The following is a 12,903-nucleotide window of genomic DNA, read 5'->3' on the forward strand; positions in this document are numbered from 1 at the left end:
GCACTTCGAACACAGAATAAAATACCAAAGTATTTTACCCTCTTGAACAAAATCACCTCAGACGCTAAATATTTGATCAACTAAGACAATTCCAAGGTTTCTACGGCCAGTTCTTGACATGTGGGTAACTCAATGGTTTGATGTGAATTGTTGTTTTCACTTGGGGACTTACACAATTGTTCTACAAATTTCAAACTTATCAGGAATGGACATGGGTTTCCCAATGATTTCAAATGACTTAAGATTTTGTAATTTGAGTTCTCAATCTATTCTAACAAAGATTTTTAGATAAAATGCAAAAGGGATGAGGGTTTAGAAACTCTATTCTAATCCTATCTAAAACGTAGAATGCAAGACATAATGAATGATTCAATGAAATTCAACTAGGCTAGGTTTTAGTTTTTACCATCAAGGAGCAACTCAACACAAGCTTAGTGCAATCATCTAAGGTAAATTTATAGATGTTCAAGTTCATATTAGACAACATCAACACCATCAATTGGATGCATATCAATGAGTAAGCACAAATTGAAATTAAGTTCAATTCAAATTTCAATTTACCACACAAGGCAAACTTACAATCAGCAAAAAGCTAGTGGTATGGAATAAACGAATTTCATTCAAATGCATTCAACACTTATTTCATTCAACTAAAATACTTGAAAACAAATTCTAATCTAAATTTGGAGGCAATGAGAATCACAAAAGCTACAAAATCTCAACAAAATCAGCAAACTTCAATGATTAAATTCAAACTTGCAGAATATAGGCAACAATTCTCAAAAATCTCTCTCTTACAAATGAGAGGAATGGAGCTTATATAGTCTCTCAAAATCAAATGAATGGCCAAGATTCATTTTAGAATCAAGGGCCAAGATCATGCCAACACTGCCCTAATTAGGGTTTACATCAAAAGGGTGGAATCAAAAGAGGATGTCCAATGGGATGACACCTAGTCATCAAGTAGGGAATCTTCTAGAAGAATTTGGCCTGCATCCCTCTCTCTAGCTGCATACTCAACGAATCTAGCTAAGACTGAGTTGAGTTCCTCCATCATAACATTGGGTAGACCTTCCTACCGCAAATCGATCACATCCAAGGCATCCGAACAAGCATCGCAAATGCTTTCCCAATCCAGCATAAGCTTCTGCAAATTGTTGAATGAAGAACAAGTGTGCCCCGTGCCATCAAAGATTTGAATTTGAATGCTAAAATGTCAAAGGCATGAATAGAAGGGCGCAGCTCAAAAGGTAAAATATTGTTTAGAATAAGACTTTCAGTACAAGGTGCGCATGAGACATGGAGGGGTGCACCTAATCATACGATTGTTTTCAAAAAGTTCAAATTTCCAATTCACAAGTGCATGCTAGGAGCTAACACATGCACCTCAATACATAAATTTTTGGGTGAAAAATCGAAGTGTGTAGATGTACACAGAAAGTGAAGGTGCACACACTTTGTGAAAGGAAAAGTGTTTCAAATCAAAATAGAATATATTCCCTTTAGTTTGGCATGAATGTGGACCTAAGGCACACGCAATATGTATCTAAATTTAAATTTAGATGTTTCATTTGCCAACGAGGGGCATGCTTCAGTAAATGTGTTTTCAATTTCGAGTTTAAAGCTGCATGGACCTACTTACAGAGAATGGCCAAGCAATTGTTGGATAAATGATGGTGTAAGATTCTTAATAAACCTTAAATGAAGTTGACTCAACATTAGTGCTCATTATCAGATGCCTATATGTTACTAAAAATTGGCAAACCCTCAAACAAGTCATTGTCTTCCAAAATTAGAACAAGTCTTCCATAAATAAATGGATTACCACTCGAGATAGGAGCAGTCTTCAACACAAAAAAGAGCCTCATCAAAATCTCCAAATCCATCTGCCATAAATAGCCATCACTCAGGAAAGCTATTTTGAGATGCATTACTTTTAGTCAAAGCTATTTATAGCTCACACTATTTTTGGCTTTCTACTATTCTTAGCATTGTTTAGCCTGGAGTTGGCTATTCTTAGATCAGCTATTTATAGATCTCCATTATACAAAAGATGTGAGCATTCAGTCATAGTTTGTAATAAATTCAATCTATAGCTTAATTGGAGGTTGCATGGATTATATTTTAGAATTAGTTGATAAGATATTTTATTATAAAATTTGCAGGCCATGCAAGTAACCAATTGCTAGAGTTGAAGTTACATCAAATTCACTTCTTTATTTTCATGCAATAGATTTGTAAACCTCATAATAAGTGTCATTTGCACTAAGTTATCTAATGGTAATTCTCAAGCCTACAAATTGCTAAAATTGTTATCATGTTATTGTTAATCCAAAAATTCCATATTCATTAAAAATTTTAAATTTATTACAAATATCTTGCTTTATACTGCTATTGAAGCGTTTGTTATGTGAGCTGATGGAGATTAATTTTTTTTTAAGCTGTAAGCTTTGTATTAGAGGTTTGCTCAAAGTTGAAGATTGTGGCTTTATACCAGTCTCAGGATTCAATTTACTTAAGCGTTCAAATCATTATAATTAAGCTTATCCAATCTTTTTGTGCACGTGCAAGTTTTAGTCTCTACTTTTAACCGAATAGTGTAAACATGTAGTTGTAGAGTTTTCTTTCAATCAAATAGCATATAAAAAAAATTCCTAGCATAGGAGTGTGTTCAACATTTTGCCCTAGGTGAATCCAAAAATAAGCACATTTACTATCATCTAGCATGAGCATGAAACACCCATCCCAAAAAGACTTGAGATTGCAAATGGTATGTATTATTCAAATTAGATTAATTTTTATTTACAAAATAGCTTTCCTTTCTAATTTGAAAAATGGTTTACTGTATGGATTTCATCTTTTGTCATATCGAAATGTGTGAATTAGAACGCTAACACTTTTTCAACACCTAAAGAGTTTTTTCATCCCCAAAGTGTCTGAAACCTTGTTAAAATGAACCTCCCATATTAGCTTGCATCTTTTTATCTCATGCAATGCACACAAGTGCCCAAGGTGGTATAGGAGTCCATCCTACAAGTAGACATCTAGAACTAAATTACTGCAAAGCAACTTTTGATGGACATTGGCAAAGTCGATGTCAAATGAACATAATTTTAACCATGTGCTAAATTCATGTCCACAAGCATGAAGAATAAAAAGGAGAGCTCGAACTGCTAGATGGCTCAAACAATTTGCGATTACATTGGCACTTCCCTTCTTATGCTTGATGTTAAAATGGAACTTCCCATCTTATGCTTGATGTTAAAATGGAAGTTATTAAGATAAGACAAACATTTATGATGTGACTTGCTGTAACTTGTGATGAGTTTGGAAGAACGGAAGCAACTTGTGAGTTGTGTGGATCATAGTCTCCTTGCCCAATATATAATACTTCCAATGTTTATATGCGTAAACAATAGCATAAAGCTTGTGATCATATGTAGGGTAGTAGCTTGTCAATACCATAGTGTTTAAACTCGTGGGACTTACCAAGACTCGCGAGTCCATTGGTGGGCTGAGTCGACTCGCCAAGGACTCGCGAGCCAAATCCTGGTGAGTCCTTCTCAAGGACTCGCGCGTTTTTTGAGTGGACTCTCACGAGTCTTTTGCTTGGACTCGCGAGTCTTTCACTTGGACTCGCGCCGTTCACTGAACACGCCCAGCCACGATTTTAAGTGTTTTTTTTTTACTTTTTTCACTCATTTGGCAGTGTTGCTTGCTGAAACAAGTTTGTAGGGTTTGAAGGAGGAGAGGAAACAAGATTAAAACAGCCTCATTCTCTTCATCAAATATATACATGAAATATAACATTTAAGTATATCTTATACTTCAGTTATATTTCATGTATACATTGGCAGGATGTTTGAGAGTGGTTTCAAATCTCTAAGATTTATAATGGAAATTCTAGGTTTTAGAAGATCTTTTAAATTTTCAGACAATCAAATTTCAGTAATCAGTAGGCTCCTATTAGCATTCTCTCGCTCTCTCTATCTCACTCACTTTATCTGCCCCGAATTTTAGACCTATCTATCTCCCTATAACTCTTCCTCTATCCCCTCTCTCTACCACGCTCTATCTTACTCTCTCCTCTCTCCCCCAAGATCTAGACCTATCTCTCTACCCCTCTCTCTCTCACCCTCAAACCCCAGTAAGTGGTGCTACCCTCAACCTAATTTTAGCGAGCTGGAGAACCCACATCGAACTCCTAGAACTAGACCCTCTAGTTCTATCTCTCTCTTGGTTTTCACTAGAGCTGGAAAGAGGAAGATGCAGTCTTCTCTTTAGTTTGTTCATTGTTGTTTTTCACATTTGGACATATCATTATATGTAATTTTGAAAACATTTAAAAACTTATGCTGCTATTATACATTTTAAAGTTTGAAACTAGGAGTATGAATGATGAAATTCCAAACATTGAGTGTTTGTAGATCATATGACAAGTGTAATGTTTCAATTATGGCTCTTAAGTTCTCTAAATGCATTAATTTCTTTGTGTTTTTTGGTAAAACTATGGGGTTTTTTTTTTGCCGAGTCTTTCGCAAGTCTTTCACGAGTCTGAGTCCGAGTCCAAGTCCAATTTTTTGGTTTGCCGAGTCTATGGCAAGTCCAATTTTAAAACTTTGGTCAATACAATGAATGTTTCATTGTGGTAAGCAATTGGATGACCATGTTGAGTGAAGATTGATCCAAGAGCACATTTTGATGCATCATGAATCATGATGTCATGTGTGACTCAATATCATTATTCAATGGGAGTTGTTGGCAATGATGTGGATTCATCACCTAGTGATGGATGATCCTCTTCAATGTTTGTAGATGTTTTGGAGGAACTCTTAGATCTTGTTGTTGCAGAAGGGTTCTTTCACATTTGCAAGCTCGCTAATAAGAGATGGTTATCTTCATGTGATTGGAGATGTTGATTTTTGGTTTCTAGTGTATTTGGTATTGTGTCTTTTTATACTCTAGATATTGGTTTGATTTTTGACATGATACAGGTTTTCTTGAGAACAAGATAGTTGCATTGTTGCATGTGATATCCTAGGAGGAGCTAGTTTAGATCATGTATCTTGGTTGGGTTCCTAAATTTGCAAACATGCAATTGAAACTTTGACAATGATCTTGTTTCGTTCTCTTGGTATTGAATATTGGCTTAGAGCTTCTTGACAGTGTTATGTTAAATTTGGATTTTAGCATGGATTGATCATTGGTAGGTACTCATGGATTCTTGGAGACTTAGGTGAGGCTAGTGGTCTCTTGTGATAAGAGACATGCGTTGAGATGATATGAGGCATCAGCAGGAAGACCGAAGAGCATTCACCTAGTATGGACTTGAGAAGAGATTGTGCTTGGAGAGAGTCATGATGACTTCTTTATTCTAGAGGAACATTTTCATTCCCCACTCTTGGTCTACTCAGCGGTTTGTCATATAAAAAGGAATTTGCTTTATCCTGTTTTCAGATGTGTTATGTTTTATGTTTTATCTTTCACAAATATGGGTCTTAAGCTATGGATGGTTAGTTCTAGAAGACTCATTTTGAGGGATGGTTAGTATCTAAGTCACCAGGTTCGGCCAAATTTGAACCTTGAAGTTCGAAATTCGCCGAACTTGAAGCATTCCCTAAAAATTCGATTAAATTCGAATAAATTCGAATAAAAAATTAGGGATGGCGAAAAGCGTTTTTTTTATAAATACGGGCGGCCATGGACAGAGTTGCAGTCACGGACGCCACGCACTAGTTCCAGTCGCCCACGGTTGACCTGCACATGGGCCACCACCATTGCTACCCCGACCCGACGTCGCCCACGATTGACCTCCACACGGGCCATCGCCATTGCTACCCCGACCCGACGTCGCCCACAATTGACCTGCACACGGGCCACGGCCATTGCTGCACAGGTAGGCTTTGGCTTCTCTGTTTTTGTTTTTTTTAATTTTAGGTTTATTAATTAAACAACATTATAATTAAATTTTTTTAGGTTTATTATTTATTTATTTATTTATAATGTTTATAATGTTTAAAAATTTATAATTTTATATTGATAGTTTGTAATTTTATATTATATATTTTTTTTTATTTTTTTATTTTTTTAGGTTTAATATTTTTATAAACAATTTAATAATGTTTATTATAAATTTTATTATTATTTATTTAATAATGTTGTTTATTTAATATATTTTTAGGTTTATTATTTATTTATAATGTTTATAATCTTGTTTATTTAATGTTTATAATGTTGTTTATTTAATATTTTTTTAGGTTTATTATTTAATAATGTTGTTTATTTAATATTTATAGATATATTACATGTATTTATTAAAAATTTAAAAAAATTACATATGGCGAATTTAATTCGAATTTTATACATTTCGAATTTTTTCCGCATCGAACTTCATTCGAATTTCAAAGCTGTCGAACTTCGAATTCGAATTCAAACCTGGTGACTTAGGTTAGTATGGTTATCTCCTTGTGCATTTGAGTTGACTTGTGATGATTATGAGGATCTTAGAAGATGGTTATTGGGCTGATTTCCTATTTGGGAATGGATACTTTGAGTTTGGTTTCGTTGGTTGAGAGGTTTACATCCATGTTAATATTACATGATACGTGTTTGATCTAAGAGATTGAACGATCGGGTGTTGTTGAGGCTTTTCACTCGGGACTGTAAGGAGATCTTACTTGACAAAATGTAGCTCTTTGAGGTGTTGGTAGGACATGTTATGGTTTACAAGTTCTCTCTCTTCAATCTATGGTTTCTTTCAAGAGTTTCAGTTTCATTGATTTGGGAAGACTGTGGTGACATGTTGTGAGAGAGTATGCAGCTATTTGTGTTGCATGTAGATCATTGTGATTGTTCTTGTTACTTCATTGTTTTGATTGCTTATCACACCTTGATATGAGTGTTGATTAGTACACTTGATATGCCTTGAGTTATTTTCAGATTTGACATTACCCATGCAATGGGAGTTCCTAGATATGTATGCACTTCATTGACAAGTTTGATACAGTAGTTTGATTGTGATTTATGGGTTGACATATTACTGGCATGAATTCATTGATGTTATTGATACCTAGTTGGTATGGATGGTTGGATGTATAGGCATGTGTTGTGGATGCTCTTTCTGATCATGTGTGTTTTTTGTCTTATGACAGCAGCATGGAGCCTTCGTTATCACTTGGATTTGATGATTGTGTTCTTGGATTGATGCATCTTCACCTTGGCTTGTTCCTTTTCTTCCATAGGTGGCATGTTGGAGGATGAGAGGAGTTCTTGCTTGGGATGGTGTTCATTTGGTTTTATTGCAGGTATTTTGATGAAGCACAAGAGCATGTTGGAGATTCATGCGGTTTCATGTATGGCTATGATGATGTATTTCATTGATCGACCCTTATGCAATTTATACACCAAGTGGGAGAATGTTAGGATTTGGTGTTGTACACCATTGCATAAATTGATTTATTATAATGTTGTAATTAAATAATTATTTAGTTGCGGTACATCTAGGTGATGTGGTTAGCCACACTAGGTAATTATTTGGGACCACTTGTAAGTTGTAGTGTAACATTTGGGTTAATTATTTTATGTGTGGGAGAGATAGGATAATTATTTAATATTTGGGGAAAGATATTTAATAGAAGGAAAACTTAGTACCCAATATTAAATGAAGTGTCAATGGTTTTGTGAACTCGTGGCTTTGAGTCACATGATTTTACTTTACCACTTGGATATATTTGTGTGAGCTTATGTCTATAGAAGCAAGCACATGTTTAGTGGTAAAGGTCGGTTGGGTGAGTGAGTTATCATATTATTGAGTCTTTCTAAGGAGTGCATATGTGAAGCATTCATAATTGGACACATGGAGGATGTATTGGAGAGGCTTGATGTTTCAAAAGTATTCATTGTAACTTTGTAAGTGCATGTATTGTTTTATTGCTGAACAATAAAATGGAGTATGGATGCTTTTAGAAGCTATGTTTTTCCCTCTTTAGGGTTTTCCCAAGGGATATCTTGTGTTATCTCATGTCTTGTCTATTTGATTTATATTATGGTTATTCTCTAAGCTTGTACGCATGTTTTTCTCTCATGGGTTATGTAGGAAATGAATTAAATGTACTAGGTATTGAAGCAATATTTCCTAACAAGAAAGATGTATAGTGATGAAGAGTCTACCTTGCTTAGAACATAGTGGTTAGCATTTGGCAATCTCTGCAAAGCAAATTTGAGGACAAATAGAGCTACACTAACTCAAATTGACTCTATTGGATGGTGGGTATGGCATGGCAAGGATGCACCACAATTGAGGATACTTGTCACTCGTCTCCTTTCATAGGTTGTCAATTCCTCTGCTATCGACTAATTGGTCTGCATATAGCTTCACTAGTCGGTTAAAAGATATAAGCTTACCTCTCAACAATCCTAGAAGCCAGTGAGCATGAATAGTGCCTTGTGGCTTCGAGATCGTCAAACTCAAGAGTATTGTTAGACTCCAACCACAATTTGGGATGTTGCCTCATAGATGCCACAAAGGTTTATGAGGAGGGTACACCAAAGGGATTGGTTGGGATTCCAATAGATGAGGTAGCCTCTCACAATGGCAAATACTCAAAATCAAACTCTAATTTTGATGCAGTTTTACCAAATGTTAATTAGGGACAATTGCATATTTTCTATGTTTATGTCATTTTGTAGTTGAACCTTGTAACCTTGGGCATTTGTTGTAATTTTTATATAATATATATGCACATTGATAATGAAAGCACTGAAATTTTGTTCATTTGTTTGTAGACTCTCACATGAAATCTCAATTTAGCTAACGTTGTGTATTAAGGTTCTACAATATACATGATAAATGTATAATCAATGTTATCATATAAATATTTGAATTTTTTTTTCCTTTTTTTCTTTTTTTTATAGACATCCCATAAAATTTGCCCAAAAAGTCCATCACGAAAACGCATGCCCCTATCCCTTGCCATCCCTATCCTAAAAACTTGGTGGAACATAGCCAAAATGATATGAAGTGTGTATGCTTTAATACTATTAATCTAGGACCCAAGGAAAAACCATGTGGACAACCCCAATTAATGTAAATTTAATGAGGTTTTATGCAAAAACGGTTTGTGCAATTGAATCAAGAAAACAAAGAAGACAATTGACAACACGTATAGAATTGTAACAACAAAGTTGGATCATGCCGGTGTTGTAATTATTTGTAAGAACAAATGTTAGATGTCTATCTTCTTTCATCATTCTCTAACTACAAAGAATGGTTATGCACATTCATATACAAAGAGGCAAGATGAAATGTCGGTTGAAACTAAACCATTTCACATCCACTTCACAACCAATGAAGATGAGTTAGGCCTTGCAATACTTCTGAAGTTGAGTTAGGACTTGTGGTTTGACACGTGGATGCTCAATAGGATGAAGAACTTGTTGATGAAACCGCGAGGGCTGTCAAGCAACACCGAAGATTTGCAGCATGATCTGGTGATCCAAATCCTCCTAAATCAATTTTCTTTGGAAATTCTTTTTGCTTTTGTTTTCAATTTACAGAATTTTTTTTCAAAAAGAGAATGAGTAGCAATGACTATTATTCTAGTAATGAGAATGGCATTCAACAAACAAACTAAAGAGTTGTTGGGGTTTTTTGAAGGTGTGAGAATGTCAAGTGAAGTGTCACATAACCCTTTTGTATGCCCTTCTACTATCCTAAAATCTTATGTGAAAGGCCCAATCAATGCCACCAAACCGCATTACAATTGGTGACAATTTTTGACAAAGAAAAAAAGAAAAACGTCAAGGGAGAGTAGACATTAGATGTGCCATATGTGCAATAGGAATTTCAAAGGTAGTTACACCTTTCATGCATGATTGGAGATTGGTTAAGATTTGTAGAAAAATCATCTTAGCTAAGAAGGTCAAGGTTTCTAGGTTGTTTGCGGAGGGCAAGAAAAGATCAAAGGGTAGGCTTGTAGAATCTACACAATCTACTATGTCATCCATGAATGTTGATACTCAAAGAGGAGATGGTTGTACCAAAGGAAATAGAAAGGTTAGTGATAGGCAAGGCACAATTGCAAGGATATTGAACTTGTAATCACAGGACGAGATATATGATGCAATCACCAATTTTTTCATGCTTGTGCCATCCCATTTCATGTGTTAAATTGGTATTTCAAGACATTGAAAAAGACAAACAACATTAGTTCCTCAAATGCTCCTTGGAGAACATTGGCACCACAACGCCCTCCATGAAAGTCGATACTTGAAGGTGAGTTTGTTGATACTTGATGGAGGACATAACCTAGATAACGATAGAAGGTTCAATTATCATGGATGTTTGACATTAGCCACTCATCAATATTATAGTTATGTGTGGGGCTGCCTCTTAGTTATTTATAGCTATTGATTGATCATGGAAATACAAGGATGAGGAATTCCAATTTCAAAATTTGAGGGAAACCATAGCAAATGTCGGGGCAACAAATGTTGTACAAGTGGTAACCAATTTAGCACATGTTTACAAATTAGTTGGCATGATGGTGGAGGGTGCCAACAGCACATGTTTTGGACCTCATGTTGTGTTAATGCATTGAAAGACATAGGAAAGAGACATTGAGTGAAAACAATGGTGTCAAAAGCTAGAGACATGTAGATGTTCATTTCCAACAACCACACCCCACTTGCTCTCCTTGTGACCTTCAAACCTATGGCTACTAGATACACAAATTACTTCATTTTACTAGAAAGGATGGCTCAGATGTAGAAGCCTCTACAATTAATGATGGTTACTATTGAATAAGGCAAGTGGGCAGAGGCCAACACAACTAAAGCAAACAATGTAAAGCAAAGGATTCTTGATGATTGGTGGTCCATTGTGAGGTAAGAAATTAATATTAGTATGTTTGTAACTTGTAAATTATTTTCATCTTTTTGTATTTTATATTCATATTTTAAAAAATTTATCATTCACTTTTTATCATTTGAGTCTTATTCTTTTATGAAAATTTTGTTAGCAGATACATCTATTCTTGCATCTCAATCATGTGGATGATTATATATGTTGATACACTCTCCTAGTCTTGAAGAGATTTATAAGAAATCTAATAGCATGTTTGGCTAGATTAAGCAAGCAATTCATAGTAAGAACCCCAATTTGGGACTATATGAGGAGCATATCAAGCCCATTGTAATACGAAAATGGAACACTATGAACACCTAGCTTCATATTGCAATCTATGCTCTAAATACCAAATGATACGCACCAAGGGTTGGGAGAGTACCTCCTTTTGAAGGTGATAAAGTGAAAGAAGGATCCATGAAGGCCCTTTAAAAGATGTATAACATTATGGAAGTACTCAAACCTCGACAACAATGGAATGCTTTTGTCAATTTTTGGGGTCTAACATTCAAAACCAAGGCAAAAACAAATAGGGCTGCATTACCTCAACCCCTATCGAATGGTGGATATAGCATGGTAAGGTTGCAATACAAGTGAAGATGATTCCCACTCACCTCCCTTCACAAGATGGCTTTTCCTCTATTCGAGAGAGGAATCAGTTCACATACATCTTCATTTAGTCAATCAAGAAAGAACAAGCTTACTTGTCAATGAACAAAAAAGCTGGTGGTCATGCATAATGCCTTGTGAATTCAATATTGACAAATTATAGCCACATGTTGGGATGTTGATCCCAAAGATGCCACACAAATTGATAATGACGAGGCACGGGAAGGATTGGTTGAGATTCCATAAGTTGAGTTAGTCCCTCATATCGGAAGTGACCAAATTTTGATGTAGGAGAAAATGAGACATAAGAAAAAAAGATGCTATATTATTTTCCTATGTTGTGTAGTAGTAGCTGTAGCCTTTCAGCCCTTTGTTGTACTTCATAAGTATGCACATTGACAATGAAAATCAGAAAATTGTGTTAATTTGTATGTTGACTCTCAAGTGAATTCTCAATTAAGCTCTTATGTTATGTAATGTGGCTACATAATGAATATGGTGAATGCCTTATCATATAAATAATTGAAATTTGCTATTTTTTTTTAAATATTTAATTTTTTTTCTTTTTTAATTGTCATCCCCTATTGTCCCCTAAAAAAAAGGCCTCTTGTACCTTGCCATCCTTGAAAATTATTCCCACATTTCCTATTGTCCTTGTTTGAGAAAAGCCATGGTACTTAGGAATAATGTTACTCTGAATATAACTCGTGTATTTTGGAAATTTGGTCCAAGATTGTTCAAGATAAAAAAATGAAACTCCTCTAACAATGGAAGTCAATCTAACGTCACTAAAGGACAAGCCTTGAGGAGCCTTCCAAGGGTTAGCATTAATGTGTGACAATTACATGAGATAACTTCTTGAAGCTTGTAAACCAATTCTCTTAAACTAAAAAACAATGCTATGATCATCCTACTGTTGCTTACAAAATCTCTAATTGCTTTTCAACAAATTACAAATTCCACAGCTATTATCACTAATGATTTGCACATTTAAAATATCATTTGTCTTCAAATTTTGTTTGAAAAGATACCATTAATTAGCTCCATCTGTTAAATTAGTTTTTGGAAAAGCAAGACACCTGTTGCAACTTCCAATACTAATTCATTTAAAACGTAGATTAGCTTTGGACACACTCCTAACGTGATGGTAATGGCATGCAAACAACTGCCTCATATTTAAAGCCCAGATCAAATTGGAGACCACAAGAACAGGTACAAGCTATGCACAACAGCTAACCTATTAAGTCAATTCTAAACATAGAACATTTGCAGAAAAATCATTGCATTGAAATGATCTTTTATATGAAATCAAATGCTAATCAATTTCAGATAAATTTATGATTTTGAAGCAACTTTGAAAAACTTTGAAAGATGATTGCATTTGGCAAAAA

At 35.0% G+C, this 12,903-nt stretch overlaps 1 protein-coding gene across 3 annotated transcripts in view; it reads right to left on the reverse strand.

Annotated features, from left to right (window-relative positions):
* Positions 1 to 12,903, reverse strand: part of LOC131045330 (pre-mRNA-splicing factor ATP-dependent RNA helicase DEAH10) — a 103,565-nt gene that overhangs the window by 76,152 nt on the left and 14,510 nt on the right. The window lies entirely within an intron of this gene.

The sequence above is a fragment of the Cryptomeria japonica genome, chromosome 8 (genome assembly GCF_030272615.1).
Source record: "Cryptomeria japonica chromosome 8, Sugi_1.0, whole genome shotgun sequence".
NCBI classification, from domain to species: Eukaryota; Viridiplantae; Streptophyta; class Pinopsida; order Cupressales; family Cupressaceae; genus Cryptomeria; species Cryptomeria japonica.